Source organism: Bactrocera neohumeralis, unplaced genomic scaffold, assembly GCF_024586455.1.
Source record: "Bactrocera neohumeralis isolate Rockhampton unplaced genomic scaffold, APGP_CSIRO_Bneo_wtdbg2-racon-allhic-juicebox.fasta_v2 ctg1111, whole genome shotgun sequence".
Lineage (NCBI taxonomy): Eukaryota > Metazoa > Arthropoda > Insecta > Diptera > Tephritidae > Bactrocera > Bactrocera neohumeralis.
This window is the reverse complement of record NW_026089639.1, coordinates 25,327-50,145: the sequence shown is the minus strand read 5'-3', so window position 1 is coordinate 50,145 and position 24,819 is coordinate 25,327. Positions and strand designations below refer to the sequence as shown.

Sequence of the window (24,819 nt, the reverse complement as noted above, 5' to 3'; positions counted from 1 at the left end):
TGTCCTAGAAAAATTCCCAATACTGAAAAATAGTGAAGAAAAAATTATTCCTGAGTTTTTTGAACTGTTTTTGATAAAAAATGTAAATAAAAAAACATGATATACAGTCAGGTTCTGCAATTTACTTCCGAGTGAAATTTTTTGGAAAATACCTTCTGTACCTAATTTGACAAAATTTTTACAAATTTTACTAGGAAGTGAATTGCCAGAACCTGCCTGATAAACATTTTTTTCGAGGGTACATTAATGCTTTTGAATTTAATTGCTTGAAAAATGCTACTCTTTTCAATAATGCTGACACATCGTGTTCAGGATTTGTTGACAATTTAATAAAATTAAGTTTGTACTATTCTCATTCAATTTTATTAGTTTTAATCGAGTCTCGAAAATATATAATTTTAGTACATATTTAGTTTAGGGCTGCACGGTACACGATATTTTTGGTTTTCTGTTCCGCGGCGTAAATAAACAGTGAGGAAGGTTTTCCAACACGGGAACACGCCAGATAGAGCTGGCCATGTGAAAAGCAAGACATTTCTAAATTTATGCCGCATACTTCCAGCGACTGCCCTTGTGACTTGTTTATTGTCATCGCAAATGCAAGTTTCACTGGGAACTGCAAACGTCTGAATTGGAATGGCAAATCTGTTGAAGTTAATGGAATTCGGGGAAGTAAGCATTCCTCTCCCTTGAACGGGCCTTTCAAAATGCTTGCCAATATTAAATTGTCCATTAGCTTGGTCACAATCAGTCGAGTACCATTGCACAGTTTGGGAGCATGAAGATTCCGTAGCATAATAACTACAGACCCAACTTTGAGACGCAAATTATGAGGCGGCATTCCAAGCGGCATCAAAGAGTTTAAGAACTCCACTGGGTAATTTACTACCTCGTCTTCATTTTCAACGCGATCGATTGATTTATATGACCGCAGATCTCCCGGAATTTGATTATGAATCGTCCAATTCAAGTCGTTGACATCCATATGTTTTGCTGCTAAAATTGCGCGCGTGCTTAACCAATCGTAGTTATCATAATTTTGAGCAATATTTATATATATATACACTACTGATTAGTTCATATTTATTAGATGGTAATTGGCAAATCGTAGTTGGAATCGATATTAATCCACTGCAAGGATCTATCGGAACTTGTCCATTTCTGATTCGCAGCAGCTCTTTTGAAAAAACCACCGCAGTTCTATCGTTTTGCAGCAAAACTCGCATATTCATGGTCAATGAAATGGTTTTAACAAACCTCCACAAATGCGATGACTTCAGACATGCGTTTAGCTCATCCGCCGCTGTTGATTTTGGAATCACGGGAAGTGTTTGTCTAAAGTCGCCCGACAGCAATATCATCACTCCTCCAAAGCAACGATTATTGTTGCGCAAATCTCTCAGTGTTCGGTCGAGTGCTTCTAATGATCGTTTGTGGGCCATTGTGCATTCATCCCATATGATTAACTTACATTTTTTTAAAACTTGTGCCATTGCTGATTGCTTTGAAATATTGCAAACGGGACTTTCGTGTATTTGCAAGTTTAATGGAAGCTTTAATGCTGAATGTGCCATTCTTCCACCTTCTAACAGTGTTGCAGCAATCCCGGTAGATGCAAGAGCTAATGCAATACAACCTTGACCTCGTATTGCTGCTAGTATTAAAGACAATAGGAACGTTTTGCCAGTCCCGCCGGGCGCATCGAGGAAAAATATGCCACCGTTTCCACTATCTACAGCATTTATTAGCTGATTGTACGCATTGCTTTGCTGTTCATTCAACAGTGGAACATTTGTTTGTACTTGTTGTTGCAGGTGAGTTATATCGTAAGCACGCTCGCGTTCCAATTCGCGACTCACTAAATCCCTTGTTTGACGACTTGGTGCCGGCAATGAACTTCAATCGATAGTTTTCCACTCATAAATAAACATAAATCTTCAATAAGGACTAATGCTTCATTGTAGATGTCAGCGTTCATTTGTAAGTCGACATTTCTCGTCGCTAATCGCAGGAGTTACATCCCATGCTAACCCAAGAACAACAGCAAACACAGATGGTGTGAAGATAGACTGGTAGATAAGAAGATACATTTATTTAAGAAAACTGGAAGATATGTAAAATTAGGATATGAGAAGAAACACTGATCCTAAATAAATATTAAATGCAAATGCAGCCACATGATAGTAATAAGTTACATCCCATGCTAACCCAAGAACAACAGCAAACACAGATGGTGTGAAGATAGTCTGGTAGATAAGAAGATACATTTATTTAAGAAAACCAGAAGATATGTAAAATTAGGATATGAGAAGAAACACTGATCCTAAATAAATATTAAATGCAAATGCAGCCACATGATAGTAATAAAGGATAAGCAGCACTGTGGAATTTTCCTACAGATAAGAATTTTTGTAAATTAGAAGATAAGTATTTTTGTAAAACTATAAAAGCAAGAAAATCTTTGAAATAAATAGACACATTTATTCTGACACTCTAAAGAGCCGGTCGTCTAAAATTGTTTCGTAATTGGCGCAGTCGATAAACGTCTGACATAATCTTAAGATTGGTCAAACGGGTCGCTCGGATTTTCCGAAGAAAATCCACACATAAAAAAAAAAAAAACAAAATCAATTTTAAAAATAAAAATAAGGCGTTTCCGAGGCCTTAAAACAGTTTTTATAAAAAAAAGAAGAAAATTCGAACATCACCATGGCAACTATTAACAGCTCCGAGCTCCTGAAGGAAGCTTCGAGAATAAGGCCATTCAACGGAAGTGATGGTTACGACCTATCCTCATTTATAAGAGAAGTGGATGCCATACTCCGCCTCTTTAACGATAACCCATCGTTAAAGGAATTTGTTATTCAACGCTACGTACTAACGAAAATAAATGGAGACGCCCTGAAGGTAGTCCGACCTTTAGGAAGCACACCGATGTGGGACGACGTAAAGGAGGAACTCATCCGGAACTTCGGGGTAAAGGAGAGCTACAGGAGTCTGTACCACCAGGCAATCAACGTTAAGCACTACAATGTAAGTGAATATTTTGTAAAATTAAGGGATATTTTAGATAAAACTAATATTAAGTACGAATTTGATAGTGAGAAACCCATAGCCTTTTCACCGGAAGCCAATGAGGCATTTTTTTAAAAAACCTTCTTAAACGGAATTAGTCCTCATTTGTCCTCCATAATTTTGAGTAGGGATATTAGAAAACTAAGGGAAGCTTTTTATTGCTTAGAGGATACTGGATTAATCCAGCAAAATAAAAATAAATATAGTAACTATGGGCAGCGTTATTACCCCTCACAAAATAATTACGATTCAAACAATAGGGTACATGCTAGTAATCCTCAGCCTTCTTTTCCAACGCAACAACGTTTTTGGGGAAATAATAGTAGAATGAATAATAATAATATTAATCTACAACAAGCATCACGAAATAGCTATTCACAACAAATTAGGAATAGCAATAGAAGTCAAAAGCCTGTGGCCATGGAAGTAGACCATATGGATTACAATCAGGGCGAAAATTTTCGGTCACCAGCCCGGGGGAGGAGCTACCAATAGTAGAACTAACTATAGGTAGAAATAGATTGAAGTGTTTAATCGACACCGGTTCAACAACTTCAGTTTTAAATAGTAAAGTAGATTTAGGATTTAGGAAAAATAAATTAGAAAATCCCATTAAATTAAAAACAATGAGTGGTGAATTTTTCATTACTGAAGAAGTGAAAACTCCCTTGCCTACGGAATTCAATAGTGAAAACTTCGTGCATTGGCATTTAACACCATTTTTTAATAGAAAATTCGACTGCTTAATAGGGCAGAATATTTTGAGACCATTAAATGCAATAATTAATTTTGAAAAAAATTACATTTATATTAATGGCAATAAAATTCAATTTTTAAATCCATGCCCGTTTGTTAAGGAAGAAATTCATTCAATTGAACCAATTGAGAAAGACTTTTCAATCCTAGAAAGGCCCGATATGAATACTGTAGAAAGGAAAATGTTAAAGGAAATACTACGGAAAAATAATGACCTTATATTTAGAGAAAATGAACAGCTAACCCATGCTCATGAAGTACAACATGAAATCGTTACAACAACTGAAAAGCCTGTATATTCAAAAATTTATAAATACCCTCAAATACACGAGGAGGAGATAACCAAACAAATTAAAGAAATGCTGGACCAGGCAATAATTAAAGAAAGCTGCTCCCCATACAATTCACCACTTTGGATTGTCCCAAAGAAAATGGATAATTCTGGTAAAAAGAAATGGAGAATAGTAATAGATTACAGGGCTCTAAATGAAATAACTATATCTGATAAATTCCCAATTCCAAATACAGATGGCATATCTGGAAAATTAGGTCAAGCAACATATTTTACGACAATTGATCTAGCCAAAGGTTTCCATCAAATTCTTATAAAAGAATGTGATAGGAAAAAAACTGCATTTTCTACACCGTTAGGTCATTATGAATTCATAAGAATGCCATTTGGTCTAAAGAACGGCCCAGCCACTTTCCAAAGATTAATGAACTCTGTCTTAAGAGAATACATTAATAAAATATGCGTTGTTTATTTAGATGACATTCTCATATTTAGTTCCTCTCTTCAAGAACACAAGGAAAGTATAGAAAAAGTTTTTAAAAAATTAAGAGAACACTGTTTAAAAATTCAAATCGATAAATGCAATTTTTTTGCTAAGACTACTGAATATCTTGGTCACATTTTAACTACAGAAGGATTTAAACCGAATCCTAATAAAATAGAAGCAATTCAAAAATTAAAGCTTCCTGAAACAGTGAAGCAAATTAAATCTTTCTTAGGAGCAACAGGATATTATAGGAAATTCATTAAAGATTACGCTAAAATTGCTATTGGCATGACAAAATTTCTTAAAAAGGGAGTTCGTATTAATATTAAAGATAAACAATTTATAGCCGCTTTTTAAACACTAAAAAGACTTTTAGTTAACGATCCAATATTAAAATATCCCAATTTCGAAAAGAAATTTAAAGTTGCAACTGATGCTAGCAATTTTGCAATTGGTGCCGTATTAATGCAAGATGGCCATCCCATTTGCTATGCTAGCAGGACACTTAATGAACACGAGAAGAAATATAGCACAACAGAAAAGGAACTCTTAGCCATCGTTTGGGCAGTTAATTATTTTAGACCCTACATTTATGGTAGGCAATTCGATCTTTTAACAGATCATTTACCACTTAAGTGGTTACAAACAAAATATAAAGGAAAAGACATAAATCCTCGATTACAAAGGTGGCTTCTGAAACTTGGAGAATACGATATATGTATTCAATATATAAAAGGCAAAGAAAATACATTGGCCGACTTTCTTAGCAGATTAGATGTAGATTCTGGAGAAATCTGCCTCATAAATCAAACTTCTGAAGAAGATGATAACATGAGTACAGCAGCTACAATTCACTCTCAAGTAGAAGAATTAAATGACCATATCCCTACACTTGAATCTGTCATCAATCGTTTTCAGACTCAAATTATTTTATGTGAACATAAAGTAAGAGACACTGAAAAAATAGGTAAAAATCTTAAGATTTACATAAGCCAAGATGACATTAATAGCGAATACATGGTAGACATCTTAAGGACACATGTTAAAAACAAAAAAAGCGGGAATTTTTTCAGAAATAGCTGACTCCGAATACAACAAAGTTCAACTAAAATTAATCGAAATATTTGGCAATAGTATCAAATTCTTTAAATGTTTATTTCATGCCAAAGACTTGTCAGATGAAACAGAGGCATATCGGTACATTTCAAAGTACCACAAATATGAAACTGGGCATGCTGGCATAAATGAAAATTATAATGGTTTAAAACACCTTATATATATTAAAAAACTAAAAGAGTTAATACAAAAATATATAAACAATTGCGATATATGTAATAAAGTAAAGTATGACAGAAATCCGTTGAAACCTAAGTTTCACATAACACAAACTCCTACTGAAATTAATGATATTGTTCATGTTGATACTTTTACATTCCTAAAGCAAACTTTCATGACAACTATAGATAAATTCTCAAAATTTGCAATGGCATTGCCTTTGGAAAACAGAAATAGTTTGACTCTTGTTGAAAAACTTAGACAATATGTTCCTATTAAAGGAAAGCCAAGAGAAACTAATGAATTTAATAACGTTAATGTTAAAAATTTTTTTAACATAGAAAATATAGAGGTTCATTTTACCAAGCCAAATAGTCATACAAGAAATTCGGATATAGAACATTTTCATAATACTATTAGCGAAAAACTTAGAGTTGCTGAATTAGAATATAGGACTTTCTCAGTTCATGTTTAGATATTTAATAACGTTAATGTTAAGGCCTGAAACACGTTTAAAGTAGAACAAATTTTATACGCGCAAGAGGGCTAACCACAGAAAATATTCAGAAAAATTTGTATACAAAGCCAGCTACACTAAAACGATTCTAAAAAAGATTCAACAAAGACCAAGAAATTACTTTCCTTACTGATGAGGAGTGGTTGGCTGATCTGGCTTTCCTGGTTGATATAACTAAATATCTTTCTGAACTAAACTTAAAACTGCAAGGGAAAGACCAATTATGCACACAGTTATACGAACACGTTCTAGCTTTCACAAAAAAGCTTTTATTGTTGGAAAAGCAGCTGGAACAAAAGCAGTTGATTCAGACCTTATCTACAAGAAAGCAAGATATAATGTTACAAAGATTAAGGAACGGGTTTGACGACAGAATTTCAAATCACAAACTCCCTGCATCAAGTGTTTCAAAATAAATTGAAGGCGCTGCGCAGAGTTTACAGCTGGAGTTAATAGAATTTTGAATTAGAATATAGAATTTCATTTTACACCCAAATACCCAAAAAACATTTTTAGATTTTCTCGAAAATTTAACAAATCAAAAACCAGATCATCTTTATTAGATAGCCATCTTAAAGGCATTTTGCGCATATCTTCTAAAACTCCAAATAGATGCGCTAAACAAATTTCAGACATCTCATTAATTAGATTTTAAGAATAAGAATATCTTTATATGCTAAGGCCATAGTTACATTAATAATAATATATTAAGATTTATGTGATGTTGCTTATTATAAATAAATAAATATACCAAAACTGAAGGTCATTTTAATAAAGAAAAAAAATATTAGATGTATCGAATTTTATAACAAATCGATTCATTCGGTAACTAAGAAAAGACCAATTTACATAGAAAATGGGAAAGTAAATAAAGAAATAATATTCAAAAAATTAAAAGAAACAAAAGAAAACAATATTAAAAAACTTAATGAAAAAAGAGAAAATGTTGTAATAAATAAAGAAGAAGCATTTGTTAAGAATTATGTGGCAGTACGTCATAAGAACGCACCACGATATAGGAAGCTTAAACTAGATAATGTACATATAACCAATATTAAAAGAGAAAATAAATTTGCATAGATCAACTGGACACTAATATTTTTGATACTAATGACAATGGCTCCAACAGCAATGTCCATTTTAACCATCCAACCGATTCATGAAAACAGCGGATATGTGGAAATTAGTACATCCAAAACGGAAATTGTAGTTTCATCAGAATTTATAATACACGCCATAGACCCTTATGAAATTTTATATTTAATTAACAACATGACTTTTAATACAAATCTCTTGAGGCCATTACATCGCGATTTACTTAGGAATGAACTCTTAATCCTTAAAACAAAAGTCAAAACCTTAATACCTAAATCTAGTGGGAATAGGCATAAAAGAGGATTATTTAATTTGGTTGGGACAATGCATAAATATTTATTTGGAACAATGGATGACATAGATAGAAAGGATATTGAGGATCACTTAAAGGTGATTGATCAAAATATGCACAATTCTATTACAACCTTAAACCAACAAGTTAAAATAAATAAATATTTTGAAAAAACATTTAAATATTTAAAAACAACAATAGAACAAGACAGGGAAAAAATACTAGATTATGAAAGAGGAAATGATAAAATTCAAAAGGATGCTGCATTAAACAACATGTTTAACGAGCAAATCTTAAGAATACATGTCCTTAAAGAAAAAATCGATCATATTCAAGATAGCATTGCAGCCGCCAAACATGGATTATTACATCCAGGAATTTTGACAAGTGAAGAAGTTGATATATACGAAATAGACCTATTTAAGTTGCAACATTTAAAAATGTGTGCAATTCAGTATGCAGAAAAACTGCTCCTTTTAATAGTAAAAGTACCACGAAATTTTAGCACAGTTCAATTAAAAGTTATTCAGCCCATTTCAAATGAACAAATGAGAGAAATTACTTCCGTTTCAGAAACAGTTTTTAATTACAATAATAAAACTTATACATATGAAAAAGACAAAACACTTAATGAATTAAAAACTTCAAAACATTGTATTTTTACAAAAACATGTCTATTAATTAAGAACGAAATAACAGAAATAATTGAAATTGACGATGAAACATTAATATTAAAAAATTTGAAAAATACTAAGCTAGTACAAGACTGTGATCACAGGAAAGTAATACTGGAAGGAAATTATTTAATACACTACCAAAATTGTACACTAGAAATTAACAATCAAATTTTCTCTAATAAGGTAAAAATATTCCAACAAAGATTTTACTTTCCTGTAAATGAAGAAACTAATTTTACAAATAAAATTTCATTTGAAGAAATGAGACTGGAACATTTAAAGAACATAGAAAAAATAGAAGAACTTAAGTACCATAAGAAAATTAATTATTCAATTTCATTTGTAATTTTTATTATTATTTTACTTTTAATAAGCCTTCTCTTGTATATGTTAAGAAAACAAAAACAAATGCGAATAGAAATTGTAAACAAACCTCAGGAGAGTTTTGTATCTAAGGGGGGAGGAGTTACATCCCATGCTAACCCAAGAACAACAGCAAACACAGAATAGTCTGGTAGATAAGAAGATACATTTATTTAAGAAAACCAGAAGATATGTAAAATTAGGATATGAGAAGAAACACTGATCCTAAATAAATATTAAATGCAAATGCAGCCACATGATAGTAATAAAGGATAAGCAGCACTGTGGAATTTTCCTACAGATAAGAATTTTTGTAAATTAGAAGATAAGTATTTTTGTAAAACTATAAAAGCAAGAAAATCTTTGAAATAAATAGACACATTTATTCTGACACTTTTTGTATTTACTGTCCGACATACAAACGGAAGATGGATCGTGTTCTCCGCATGGCCCATGAACCATATTGGCCATCACCACTTCGTGGAACTCTGATCTATTTCAACATCAGGAATTTCGGCGGAAATAATGTCATCAATTTGGTCAGGTGTAATTTTCTCCACCATCCAAAGAAGAATGTGTGTGTGGGGCAAACCTCTCTTCTGCCACTCCACTGAGTACATCCAGCATCGAACAGTGCCATATACATGTTGTTTCGTAATAAAGTCCATCAAACATCTGAGTTTTTGTTTAAAAACGCGTGCTGTAACGTCGTGGCGATCGCTTGGTGATTGACCGGGATGCAATAGGTTCGTAATGTCTGGCCATTTTGGATTGCAAGTAAATGTAACAAACAAATCCGGCCGTCCATAATTGCGCACGTAAGTCATCGCCTTCTGGGAGTACTCATGCATGTGTCTAGGATTGCCAATGTATGTCGATGGCAAAATATAGAGTCGACCAATATCTGTAATTTCCGCATCACCATTCATTGCATCTCTTAAGTGAATATACTCTTCAGATCGCAACTTCGACTGATTGTATCGCATATAATTAAGTCGTTCTGTCTCAACTTTAACGTACATGTCAACTGCATACTGTTGAAATAACCGTCCATATCTCAGTAAGTGGTTGTCATAGTTTTGGCGAATTATCATTCGATATGCTTAAAACTTCATTGGACTGACTTTTTTATTTGTCTCGACACCTAAAAGCTTAAATTACCTATATGAAGTAGCAAACAAAAATTCTATTCACCGGATTTATCATCTTATATCCTAAGTGATATCCGTCTTCTCCACGGCAGAACATGAGCGGATATTGCATTGCGTCGTAAGACCGATGTGTCTCACTTATCCGTTTTGGTGCGTTTTGATTTCTACGTTTGATAACAATATCACGCGACTGCAAATTTTCTCCAACAACAACAACTGATATTTCGCTAACTGTAGGTGCATTATATTGTCTTTCATGTGTCCCTGTTGGTCTTTTGTCCGCTTGTATGATTACACTATGATCATCTGTTGGCATACGTTCCAAAGAAATCGTAAACAGTTTAATGAGGCCATTGTGTCCGTGTAACATTTGCTGCAATTGTTCGATTATTTCTCTTTTCGTTGTATTGAAGATAGCACAACGCCGATTTACTTCATCATGTGAATCTCCCAGAAAGTAAATTTGGAGATATTTGTGTTCTTGATCTGGATGCGGCAACAGCGATCCAGCGAGATGAAAAATTTGCCCATGAACCTGTATAATTGGAGGAAAGCTCTGTAGTTTCTGTCGAATATTGTTTGGCAAAAATACCTTAAACGTTGGATTGTAGTTTTGTTCATTTACAATTTCACCGCCAAACGACGTCATTTGAAAACAATCGTTGTACATTTTAGTGTGCTTTAAGAAATAGCTCGAGTGAGGAAATTCACCGTAAAGCAGCTGGAAGAATGGCTGTGGTGGTGGAAGCAATACTGGCAACTTAACCTTTCCCCCGGCGCAACATAACCCTGGCGGTTCATTTTTAAATTTGACTGCATTGTAATATTGACAAACTACTGACATCTGACCGATTTGAACAGATGCGCTATATTGAATGTTTGGATCATATCGAAAACCTGCCCGTTCAATGTTCACAAAAGAAAGATGTTGCCGCTGTTGTCGTCGAATAATCGCATGTTGTGATCTTACTTCATCACTTTGGCGAGCACGAACTTCCCTTCTTCTCGATCGTTGTTGCTGATTGTGAACTTCCCTTCTTCTCAATCGTTCTTGCTTATTGTATGTTTGGTTGACATCTTCTAACTGGTGCGTGCTATTCTCCAGCAGTCTATTTCGTGGTGATACCCTCTCAATAACACTTTCCCTTTGACGTGCTCTGCTATTTCGTGTTCTTCTTGCGGCCTGGGAACTCCGATAAGTGTTACCATACGTACTGATTCTTGGCATCGTAACAAATATCTAATTGGAAATGATCATTCATTTGCATAATGTTCATATAAGGTTTTACGGACCAATAACTTACCTTTGAAAACTCCAAAAATGAATGAATTAAACTAAGGAAGCAGATCAATTGAATGATAAATTCCAATGTACATAAATCGGTATTCGCCAACACGCTAAATCACTTTCACTAAATAACTCACTTTTTAAAACAAAATATATCAATATATCAGTAAAGCAAGGCGCATTTCTATTGCCCTCTAAATTTTGCGTGTTCGATTGCAAAGCAAAATTGACGTTTAATTTAATTTGTGTTTGTTTCATAAAACTGCCATTTCCATAAACCAAAAATAGCACGTAACACAATTTCAATATTTTCATTAGGAAGAGTATTTAACATTTGGTTCGACTTGGAATGCCTTGTACAACTTCGATTTCATATCTTTATATACGGGAAAGCCATTTAGTTAGCAGTGTGATTTCCTTTGGTATTTGGTAAAATTTCACAATTTTATATTAAGCTGTAGAACAGATTTTTTAGTACATACACATTTATCAATCGATATCAAGTTGCGTAAAAATGTGAACTTTACATATTTTTTCTAATTAGTCATTTTGATGTTATTAAAGTTGTCATAGAGTTGTCGTATGGCAATAACGACAGTGCATTTGGAAAAATTTCACAATCTTATATTAAGGTGTACGAGTAGAATCGATTTTTTAGTACATATACATTAAGCAATCGATATGAAGTTGCGAAAAAATATGAACTCTACATATTTATGCTAACTAGCCGTTTTGATGTTATTGGAGTTGTCATAGAGTTGCCGTATAGCCATAGCGACAGTGTATTTGGAACAATTTCACAATCTTATATTAAGATGTAAAATCGATTTTGGAGTAATTACTGTTAATTAATAACGCACATATACATGCAACTCTGATGTATTTGAAATGAAATCGTATTGTAACTGAACTTTATTGTACCTACACATTTTCTCACTCTTGTTCTAACCACTGAAGAATAAACACATACTTTAATAAAAAGGTCCAAATTTCTGCGCTTCAAGTGATAAAGTGAACATAATATGAGTTCGTCTCTATTTAATATTGAAAAATTAGATGAGCCTAATGATGACTCATGGAGCATCCAAGTAAAAAGTGTATTTGTGCACCAAGAGTTATGGGCAGTAGTGTCAGGAGAAATAACGTGTCCAGAAAGAGCTGTGGAGGACAAAGCGGTTGTTATCTGGAAGGCCAAGGATGAGAAGGCGATTGCTTTGATGTTGAGCATTGCGTCGACGCCGATAGCTCAGGTAAAGAATTGTAAGACGTCAAGTGACGCATGGAATAGTCCACGAGAGATTCATAGGCCAAAAGGACTGGTGCGTAAGGTGACTTTGTTTAAGCGTCTTCTTGGTATGCGCATGAGCGACGGTGAATGTGTGCAGAAATATGTTTGCGATTTGACATCAATTCCAGAAAAGCTTGAAGAGATTGAAGTTTATTTACAAGATGAGTTCTGTGTAATGATGTTACTCGCCAGCCTGCCAAAATCATTCGAGAATTTGGTTGTGGCATTAGAATCTCGAGATGAGCTACCAAAGCTATGTGCTGTGAAGATAAAGTTGATCGAAGATTGTGAACGTCGAAAGTGTACCAGTTCGAAACAGACCGAAGGTAATGTGCAAGCGGAAAATTTTCAAATGCTACAGTTGCGGTAAAAAGGGGCATTTCGCTGCTCAGTGCAGAGAAAAGCAACAAAAAAACAACACTTAGAAGAGTGACAACAACAACTGTAACGGATTGTTTGCAACAGTCAGATTGAAACAGTTACATGCCGGCGTTTGGTGCGTCGACAGCGGCGTCTCATCACATTTATGCTGCAATCGAAATATATTTGTCGAGTTCGAAGAATGTGACGAGCGATCATACTAGCAGGTGGCAACAAAATTTTAGCTACTGCAGAGGAGTTGTGCGTTTGAAGTCGAATATGTGTGACGTTACACTTGTTGATGTGTTGTATGTATCAGGGTTGCAATGCAACTTCGTTTCGGTTGCAAAGGCAGTCAACTGTGGATACATTGTAGAATTCAACATGCAAATGGCAACAATCAAGAATCAGCACGGAGGAATAGTTTTACGTGCAAATAAGGTCAGTGATTTGTTTATTTTGGAGCCAAATAAAAACACATTGGTTTTTGGAAGGAAATCAATTGATGATGCTATGAAGTGGCATTCGCACTATGGTCATATTAATTATGCCAGCCTACGATTATTGAATGAGAAGCAAATGGTTCGTGGAATGAAGGTTAGAGTACCACAAGAAATTTGTTGTACTGTGTGTATGACTAGCAAATGTACGCAGAAACCGTATAGCAGTACAAAAAGGCGATCAGCGAAAATATTGGGGGTAGTTCAGAGTGATGTGTGCGGCCCAATGAGAATTCCATCACTTAGTAGTGCGAGATATTTTCTAACGTTTATTGATGACAAAACGCGATACGTTTTTGTTTATTTTTTGAAGAGTAAAGATGAAGTCTTCAATAAATTTAAAGAGTTTAAAAAAAAGGCAGAGTGCCAAAGTGGAAAGAAACTCAAAGTACTAATGCGATAATGGTACAGAGTTCGTAAATAATTCGTTTGATAATTTCTTAAAAGAAAATGGTATAATACGGCAACTTAATGTTCCATACACACCTCAGCAGAACGGCGTTGCAGAAAGGTTTAATAGAATGCTGGTTGAAATGGCGAGGAGTATGTTAGTCAGTTCGGGTGTAAACGAAACCCTTTGGGCGGCGGCTGTTTACACTGCAGCATATCTACGAAACCGTGCGCCAACAAGATCATTAGACTCGATAACTCCATATGTAGCATGGCATGGTTATAAACCAATGGTAGGGCATTTGCGTGTATTTGGTTGTGTGGCAATTGCTTTAGATAAGAGACAAAGCAATAAGTTCAAAACAAAAGGCAAAGAGTACATATTGGTAGGATACTCTGATGTGTGGAAAGCGTACAGGTTATATGATCGTGAGACGAGACGATTGATAGTTAGCAGAGATGTATATTTTGTTGAGTCAATGGGGCGAAACCAACAAACGAATATGCAAATAGCGATGTTGCAAATTTAAATACTAATTCAGGCGAAAGTGAAGTACTACAATCAGCATTAGTTAACAGCGAGGATGAGTTCCAATCCGCTGAAAAAGAAGAAGTTCCAGTACTACAAAATCAGAGAGGACCTGGTAGACCGAAAATTGTCCGAAGTGGAGGGCCAGGCAGACCAACAAAACAATACAACTATTTAAATATGATGCAATATGACGAAATAGAAGTACCAGAAACGGTAGAACAAGCGTTGACAAGCCAATACGCTAATGAGTGGCATGCAGCTATGGAAGATGAATACCAATCGTTGTTAGACAACGATACATGGTAACTTGCGGAATTGCCAAAGGGGCAAAAAGCAGTGTGCAGCAAGTGGGTTTTTGCTTTGAAAAAAGACAAAAACGGTAAAATAGAACGTTTCAAAGCAAGATTAGATGCTAAGGGCTGTTCGCAAACGTACGGTGTAAATTATAAAGATACATTTTCACCGGTGGTGCGGTATAGAACAATAAGAATGACGTTTGCAATTGCAGCGAAGTATGGTTTATATCTCTACCAAATAGACGTTTCAATAGCATATTTAAACAGCGAGTTGTTTGATGAAATTTATATCAGCCAAACAGCGAGGTTTAAAGATAAACGTCATCCAAATCATTATCTGAAGTTGAAAAAGGCATGGAACATCAAGTTGGACGGCATATTAAATGGTGTTGGATTCCAATCATGTAAAAGCGAACCGTGTGTATATGAAAAGCACGATAATGGTCACATCAGTATTATAGCAGTATATGTCGATGATCTGCTTATAGCGTGCTCCGATCACAAACAAATGCAACAAATAAAAGATGACATTTCGAAAGAAGTTAAGATAGTGGACAAAGGACCAGTACAATATGTTCTGAGCATGGAAATCGATCGAGATGGTGAAACTGGGTCTATATGCGTTGGGCAAAAATCATATATACAAAAGATGTTAAGCGAATATAATATGGAAAACTGTCGACCAATTGCTACTCCACTAGATACGGGTCATCAAGTAAATTCTGATGCAGTACCAATCATTAATAAGTTAACTGATGTACCTAGCAGTGCGTACGCGGCCAGATATTTTGCACTCAGTGTGTAAACTTGCGCAATGAAAGAACGATGCACATTCAGAGCATATGGCGGCAGCTATGAGGAAATTGCGTTACCTGTGTAATATTCAATATATGCTATTGCGGTATTATATCACTGGCAAAGAAATAGAATGCTTTGTCGATGTATTCATTCATACTTGCTGGAGGTGTTTTTTCGTATGAATCAAAGAAGCAATCAACAGTAGCTTTCATCAGCATCGAGGCCGAATACATGGCACTTACGTCCGCCGTGAAAGAAGCATTATTCTTATGAACACTTTTGAGTGAAATGAGAATCGAATTTCCTAAGACGATCATGGTAAATGGAGATAACCTCCGTGCCATGAATCTTGTAAAGAATCCGGTATATCACGCAAATACATCGACATACAATATCATTACATAAGGGATATTTACCGAGGAGGCGGCATCGATCTCAAATATTGTTGCAGCAGTGACATGATTGCTGATATTTTGACAAAAAACTTATCAAAGCCTAGCCACGAGAAGTTAACAAAGATGCTAGGTTTAAATTAATTAAATGTATTGTATTATTTTTTAATACGCATGCATATTAACGTTGAGAAGGCGTGTTGAAATGCAGTCCTGCATATAACAAGGTACATATACATGCAACTCTAATGTATTTGAAATGAAATCGTATTGTAACTGAACTATATTGTACCTACACATTTTCTCACTCTTGTCCTGACCACTGAAGAATAAACACACACTTTAATAAAGAGGTTTAAAAAAATTTAACAACACCTTAATATAAGATTGTGAAATTTTTCCAAATGCACTGTCGTTATGGCTATACGACAACTCTATGACAACTCCAATAACATCAAAACGGCTAGTTAGCATCAATATGTAAAGTTGGTATTTTTACCCAACTCGATATCTATTGCTAACATTGTATGTACTAAAAAATCGATTCTTTATCTTCATATAAGATTGTTAAATTGTTCCAAATACACTGTCGTTATGGCTATACGACACTCCAATAATTTTAAAACGGCTAATTAGCATAAATATGTAAAGTTCATATTTTTACGCAACTTGATATCTATTGCTAATTTTGTATGTACTAAACAATCGATTCTAAACCTTAATATAAGATTTAGAAATTGTTCCAAATACACTGCCGTTATGGCTATACGACAACTCTATGACAACTCCAATAACTTCAAAACGGCTAATTAGCATAAATATGTAAAATTCATATTTTTACGTAACTTGATATCGATTGCTTAATGTGTATGTACTCAAAAATCGATTTTACACCTTAATATAAGATTGTGAAATTTTTCCAAATGCACTGTCGTTATGGCTATACGACAACTCTATGACAAGTCCAATAACATCAAAACGGCTAATTATCTTAAATATGTAAAATTCATATTTTTACGTAACTTGATATCGGTTGCTTATTGTGTATGTACTAAAAAATTGATTCTACGCCTTAATATAAGATTGTGAAATTGTTTCAAATACACTGTCGCTATGGCTATAGACAACTCTATGGCAACTCCAATAACATCAAAACTGCTAATTTGCATAAATATGTAAAGTTCATATTTGTACGGAACTTGATAACGATTACTTAATATGTATGTACAAAAAATCGATTCTAAACCTTAATATAAGATTGTGAAATTGTTCCAAATACACTGTCGTTATGGTTATACTACAACTCTATGACAACTTCAATAACTTCAAAACGGCTAGTTAGCATAAATATGTAAAGTTCATATTTTTACGCAACTTGATATCTATTTCTAACTTTGTATGTACTAAAAAATCGATTTTACACCTTAATATAAGATTGTGAAATTGTTCCAAATACACTGTCGTTATGGCTATACGACAACACTATTACTATGTTCGGACCGACATTGAAAATATGTTATTATGGGAAAAGCAGGTTTTCGCACGAAAACTTGTGTTTTCGTCTATGTAAAATCTGTCAAACGAAAACACAGTTTTCGCTGAAAACTACTTGAAAACTTACATTCCACTCATTATAATCGGTGCCTGCTCTAGTTTAATCGAGTTTTTTGGAAAACATATTTTGTCGACCCTAAATTGTGTCTTGATATTTGTTTACATTCCATATAAAAATACAGCTGTCACTTGATATCAATTTCAAAAATGGAGAAACAAAAATATAAGAAAATAAGTTGTTGGAGTGATAGGGCAGAAGCCCTACTAATTGAATTGTGGCAGAGAAAATAAGTGCTTTTCGCGGTCCTAGGAAAAACAACCACATAGTGGAGGAAATGGCAATGGAGTTGCAGCAACAAGGTGTGTATTTCACGGCGAGTGAAATGAAATCGAAAATGCACAATCTTTTACAGAGATATAGGTATGTAATTAAATAAAATTAAGGAAAAATAGAGTTTTTACATATATATCATGTTTTTCAGGAAAGAGAAGACAGCAGTCGGGTCAATTGGCGGTTCTCCCTCGCAGTGGCCACTTTATGATAAAATGAGAGCCGTACTGTCGCCGTACGTCACCTACAACACCGAGGGCTTAGTGGAGGAAAGTTTTCGAAGTAAGAAACATTTGTTTTGTAATTCAATATATTATTTATATTTACATACATATATACATTTTCAAAAAGGTTCTACTAACTCCGAACCACTCCAAATTTCGGTGGAAACGGCTGCGTCTTCTACATTTGTTGCTGCATCTCCATTGTCATCACCGGTTTGCCTACCATCACCCTCAGCGATGCCGATGTCGCCAACCGAAACTTCTTCGTTACCAGTACCGTCTCCCGAGCCGAGTGATTCTGTTAATAAAAGAAGGAATCATTTTCAGAGCTTCATATTGAAAAAATTTGAACAAATTGAAAAACAGCTCGAGAAAGCAAGTCAGGAATCCATTGAAACCAGCAAAGAAATTAAGGACTTGACAAAAAAAATGGTTGAAAACGACAATAAAAAAACCGAAATGATGGAACAATATATAAAAGATTCTAAAGAAACAAATGAACGATTATTTCAATTTCTAAATAAATAAAAAAATTTATGAATATAAGTATTTTCAGTTTAATAATATATGTTTAACGTTGATATGTATTAGTTTTTATATGGAAAATAAAATTGAATTTTGTTTGGTGTGTACAACTTTATCTTTGGTTTAATGTATATGTAAATGTGTGAAATGTAGATATTGTGATACAATATGCACATGTACCTACCAAAATATGTACAAAGTGCTGTCCGAATCATTTCTCCATAAATTGGGTCGTCAGATGCATATGAAATATCACACGGATTATGGCGTCTAGTCTCCAACTCTTCCAAAGCGCGTAACCATTTAGCGTTTAGCGTGTCGTTGTTATCATTTAAAAAATTGAGGACGCAACATGCTTTTATTATGGAGTTAGCATTCCGTACAGAGTTGTCAATTTCTTTTCCGATGCGTCGAAAGCGGGCCTTGAGGTGTCCAGAAGCATTTTCGACAACTCTACGTGTTTTCGAAAGAGCGTAGTTGAATACCTTCTCACCATTATTTTGATTTACGCTAAATGGATACGGTTTCATTAGATGTTTGCTAAATCGAAATCCGAATCCCCAATAATGAATACTGGCACATTTACGCCTGAAATTTCTCTAAACATTTCGCTTAGTAAAGGAAAACTATCCATTTCTTTTTTAAGTGATGACGTCTCATAAATGTGAGAGTCGTTACATCGCCCGGGACTTCCTACGTTTATGTAAGTAAAACGGTATCTGAAAATACATTGTAAACATTACTTATGAACTTATATGTATATTGAGTTTTTAGACTTTACTTAGCATCAACTAATGCCATTAAGGCGGTGGAATACCATTCTTTATAATTATAATAATCCACAGCTTCGACAGATGATGGATGAATCTCAATGTGGCATCCGTCTGTAAACAATTATTAGAACATTAGCGCAAATTTAAGATTTTATAACCAATACTAGCTGACCCGGCAAACTTCGTTCTGCCCAAAATTTTTCATTTCAAAAATTACACCGGTATTGGTTTTAATAGAATATGAACGATTTTTCCTAATTTCATTGTGTATACTTTAAATACCGCCTTTTTTGTCCTTGACAAATTCCCAATATTGAAAAATAGTGAAGAAAAAATTATTCCTGAGTTTTAATACTCTCGCAACAAAGTTGCTAAGGAGAGTATTATAGTTTTGTTCACATAACGGTTGTTTGTAAGCCCTAAAACTAAAAGAGTCAGATATAGGGTTATATATACCAAAGTGATCAGGGTGACGAGTAGAGTTGAAATCCGGATGTCTGTCTGTCCGTCCGTCCGTCCGTGCAAGCTGTAACTTGAGTAAAAATTGAGATACCATGATGAAACTTGCTACACGTATTTCTTGGCTCCATAAGAAGGTTAAGTTTGAAGATGGGCAAAATCGACCCACTGCCACGCCCACAAAATGGCGGAAACCGAAAACCTATAAAGTGTCATAACTAAGCCATAAATAAAGATATTAAAGTGAAATTTGGTACAAAGGATCACATTAGGAAGGGGCATATTTGGACGTAATTTTTTTGGAAAAGTGGGCGTGGCTCCGCCCCCTACTAAGTTTTTTGTACATATCTCGGAAACTACTATAGTTATGTCAACCAAACTCTATAGAGTCGTTTAATTCAGGCATTTCCATATACAGTTCAAAAATGGAAGAAATCGGATAATAACCACGCCCACCTCTCATACAAAGGTTATGTTGAAAATCACTAAAAGTGCGTTAACCGACTAACAAAAAACGTCAGAAACACTAAATTTTACGGAAGAAGTGGTAGAAAGAAGCTGCACCCAGGCTTTTTTAAAAATTGAAAATGGGCTTGGCGCCGCCCACTTATGGACCAAAAACCATATCTCAGGAACTACTGGACCGATTTCAATGAAATTCGGTATATAATATTCTCCTAACACCCTAATCACATGTACGAAATATGGGTGAAATCAGTTCACAACCACGCCTTCTTCCAATATAACGCTATTTTGAGTTCCATCTGATGCCTTCTCTGTATAATATATACATTAGGAACCAATGATGATAGCGGAATAAAACTTTACACAAATATTGTATTTGAGCTGAGGTATCCCTTGTGGAAGAATTGTCGTGATCGGCCTATAACTTTTTAAGATCCCTGATATCGAACACGAAGAACTCAGTGCCTAACCTAACCTAACCTAATTCTTCACCGAAAATATCGGTAAATCTCTCAGATATTTTCATGTAATTCAGAGGGCATCATTTTTATATTCTCGCAATAAAGTTGCTAATAACGGGATATATCGTCAGATATATGGTTACATATACCAAAGTGATCAGGGTGACGAGTAGAGTTGAAATCCGGATGTCTGTCTATCCGTCCGTGCAAGCTGTAACTTGAGTAAAAATTGAGATATCTTCACGAAACTTGAAAGTAAAATTTTGTACGAAGGACCGCACTAGGAAGGGTCATATTTGGATTTATTTTTTTTGGAAAAGTGAGCATGGTCCCGCCCCCTACTAAGTTTTTTGCAAATATCTCGTAAACTACTAAAGCTATATTAACGAAACTTTCAGAAGTAATTTCTTGAAGGTACTATCTTAAAACGGAGGAAATCGGATTATAACCACACCCACCTGACATTTATGTTTAAATCTACTAAACATGCTTTAATTTAGTAAGGAAAAATACAAGAAACCTTAGATTTCATGGCAAAGATGACACAGAGGGATTACATTCAAATTTAAAATGGGCGTGTCTCCGCCACTTATGGGTCTAAAACCATATCTCAGAAACTATTCGACTAAATTCAGCGAAATTTGGTTCGAACCATTTCCGTAGCATCTATGGTTCGAAATTGGGCGAAATATATTCACAGCCACGCCCACTTCCCATATACCACAATTTTGAAGTCCATCTGATTCGTTCACGTTAAAGTATATGAGTTCAACACCAGTGAAGATAACGGACCAAAACTTTCCACAAATACTGTATTTCTGTTGTAGCATAGCCCGAATAAAAATCACCGAGATCAGACCATTTTATTGAAAATATCGGTAAATATCTCAGATATTCTAAACATATTTATAGGAGATGTTTTCCTTCCAACAGTGTTCGTCTGTGCCAAAAATGGGCAAAATCAAGCCAATATTTCTTCTTGCCCCCGCATACCTCTTATTTCATTTTCACAATTCTAATGGACTTTGTGCCGAATATATTGGTCAAATTTTGAATTACCTTAATAAATTTGCATGGAAATACATATGTTCATACTTAAGTCAACACGTTGACCCCCATATACATATGTAATAACACGATTTCTGCCTTTACTTTTTACTTTACGCCGAATATATTGCGTACTTCCTAAGATATATTTAAAATATTATAAGAATATATTATACATTAAATTTTTTAGGCGCATGTAAAATCCAACTATATTTGGAAATCAGTAAGAAATACTAACGTAAATTAATAGTAGTCTAGTATCAAAGGCACGCAATTAGAAAACCTGCTTTTCAGATGGACCAAATGCGACGCTTAAATGTTAAACTGACACCCCCCCATCTATGAACGAGTGAGCATTTTCGCATTGACGCATTATTGCTGATTGAAAGCACATCAGCGTTCAGTTGCATTTGCTGAAAAGTGTCAGATCAACCCTGAAAATGACTTTTCGAAACACCACAGAACACGCCGTGCTCCGAAGAAATATGACGATAATCCAGCAACTGCTTGTAATTTTGATTTCCAGACATTTTATAGAAAAGAATTCAAAATTGTTCTCGAAAATTTCACAAATTGTATTCAAGATAATTTGCAAGAAACTATGTCAACCTTCAAACCTATTCAAGAGATGTTCAGGATTCCAGCTAACAGAAGTAATATTACAATAGATCTATACAATTTGTTGTGCAATTACAACCTAAGTTCTTCAGTGAAGATCTAGATTGTATTTTTGCTGAAACACAAATTCTTTTTGATTCATGTAAAGAGTGTAAATCTTTCGATTACATTTCTATAGTAGCGTACAAATTGAGAAAGGTCATTCCTTCTGCGTACAAAATTGTTCATTACATAATGACTGCTCCTGTCACGTCAGCTTCATGATAACGTTCTTTCTTCTTCTTCTTAATTGGCGTAGACACCGCTTACGCGATTATAGCCGAGTTAACAACAGCGCGCCAGTCGTTTCTCCTTTTCGCTACGTGGCGCCAATTGGATATTCCAAGCGTAGCCAGGTCCTTCTCCACTTGGTCCTTCCAACGGAGTGGAGGTCTTCCTCTTCCTCTGCTTCCCCCGGCGAGTACAGCGTCGAATACTTTCAGAGTTGGAGTGTTTTCGTCCTTTCGGACAACATGACCTAGCCAGCGTAGCCGCTGTCTTTTAATTCGTTGAACTATGTCAATGTCATCGTATATCTCGAACAGCTCATCGTTCCATCGAATGCGATATTCGCCATGGCCAACGTGAAAAGGACCAAAGGACCATAAATCTTTTTTTCCTAAATAGACGAAATTATCTACAACTTCAAAGTTATGACTGTCAACAGTGACGTGAGTGCCAAGTCGCGAGTGCGACGACTGTTTGTTTGATGACAGGAGATATTTCGTCTTGCCCTCCTTCACTGCCTGACCCATTTGTTTTGCTTCCTTGTCTAGTCTGGAGAAAGCAGAACTAACGGCGCCGGTTTTAAGGCCGATGATATCAATATCATCAGCATACGCCAGCAGTTTTACACTCTTATAAAAGATGGTACCTTCTCTATTAAGTTCTGCAGCTCGAACTATTTTCTCCAGAAGCAAGTTGAAAAAGTCACACGATAGGGAATCGCCTTGTCTGAAACCTCGTTTGGTATCGAACGGCTCGGAGAGGTCCTGTTACTCGGCGTCAGTTTACACAGCCATATTAGTTTTGCGGGGATACCAAATTCAGACATCGCAGCATAGAGGCAGGTTTTTTTTTTTTTTTTTTTTTCATTGGGGTAGGCTTTTTACGTGGCGGGTCCCAAACCCAGCGCACAACCCTATGCAGGGGATTTTTCGCCTTCTCACTTTAGCTCGCCTTCGAACGGATGTTCTTAGGCTACCCAGAGGATACTTGGTCAAAGACCGGAAGTAGTGAGCTGCTTGAGTCAACGTTCTTTTAGTAAATTGAAATTTGTTTTCAACGATTTGCGTACAACAATGGGGGATGAACGTTTGAATTCTTTGATGCTGCTTTCTTCTTCAAAGGATAAAGTAGACGAAATCGATCTGCGCGATGTTGTTGGAAAATGGTCAATGTTGAAAAATCGCAGAGTGAAAATATAACTCAGAAATTTATATTTCTTGCAATTCAATTTCATTCCCGCGTAACACGTCGCTGAACAATATATGTATTTTATATTAAGAGAAACATATTAAATGATGATTATACTGATATGTACAATACTTATTTGAGAATAAAATAATGAATTATGCTATTATGTTGTCAAACTTCTCCGTAATGCCTTATCAGAAATGAAGATATCCTTATAAACATATACATTAAATCGGCAAATTCTTGAAATGAGTCGGCATTTCAAAGGGACTCACCCCCCCCCATGATCTGGATCCTCGCGACGCCCCTGTGTATAATATATATATTATTATGCTAGATGTTTATACTTTCAGTTACACTAAATAACTTGAGTAGTGAAGTCTACATTTTTGGCTGAAGTTTTAATTAATTAAGGGAAAATTTATCATAGTAGTGTTAGCATCATCAATCATATCAATATAATAAAATATAGAACGAATCTATATCATCATCCACTTGAAAAGAAGACTGAAGGAAGACCAGCAAGTTACCCTAAAAAGAGAACACAGGAGTCATTCGGAAGAAAAATCACAAAGTATTTACACACTTGTTTTAATAGATTAAGATTAAATTATTTATTTTCTTTAGTAAGATTGAATTTTAAGAAGTTATGCCTAGATTAAATAAAAGACCTGTTGTACAAAGTCGACTTGAAAATAGAAGACGTATGCAGATTCTTCGGGCTAACTCATTATATAGAGCTAGTGAGCAATCACATAATACTCAAAGCCATGCTAATCACAGATTAGATCCAGAAGTCCGCTTGTCAGAACAAAGTACCAATACAGTTCAACATAGGACAAGGCGACAAAATCAAGAGGTTCGGTCTGCTGAGCAAAGTATAAATACTGTTCAGCATAGGTCTCGGCAGGAAAATCCCGAAATAAGGTTAGCTGAACAAATCGTAGATACGAATCAGCATAGAACCCGGCGACAAAATCCTCAATTTCGCTCTGAAGAGCAAAGTAGGAATACCCGAGAACATAGGTCCCGCCGGGAGAACACAGATCTTCGGTCTGCTGAGCAAAGTATAAATACTGTTCA

At 35.1% G+C, this 24,819-nt stretch overlaps 1 pseudogene; it reads right to left on the bottom strand.

Annotated features, from left to right (window-relative positions):
• Positions 1–18,052: 18,052 nt before the first annotated feature.
• Positions 18,053–19,259, bottom strand: LOC126766419 (uncharacterized; annotated as a pseudogene).
• Between the last annotated feature and the right edge of the window lie 5,560 nt (positions 19,260–24,819).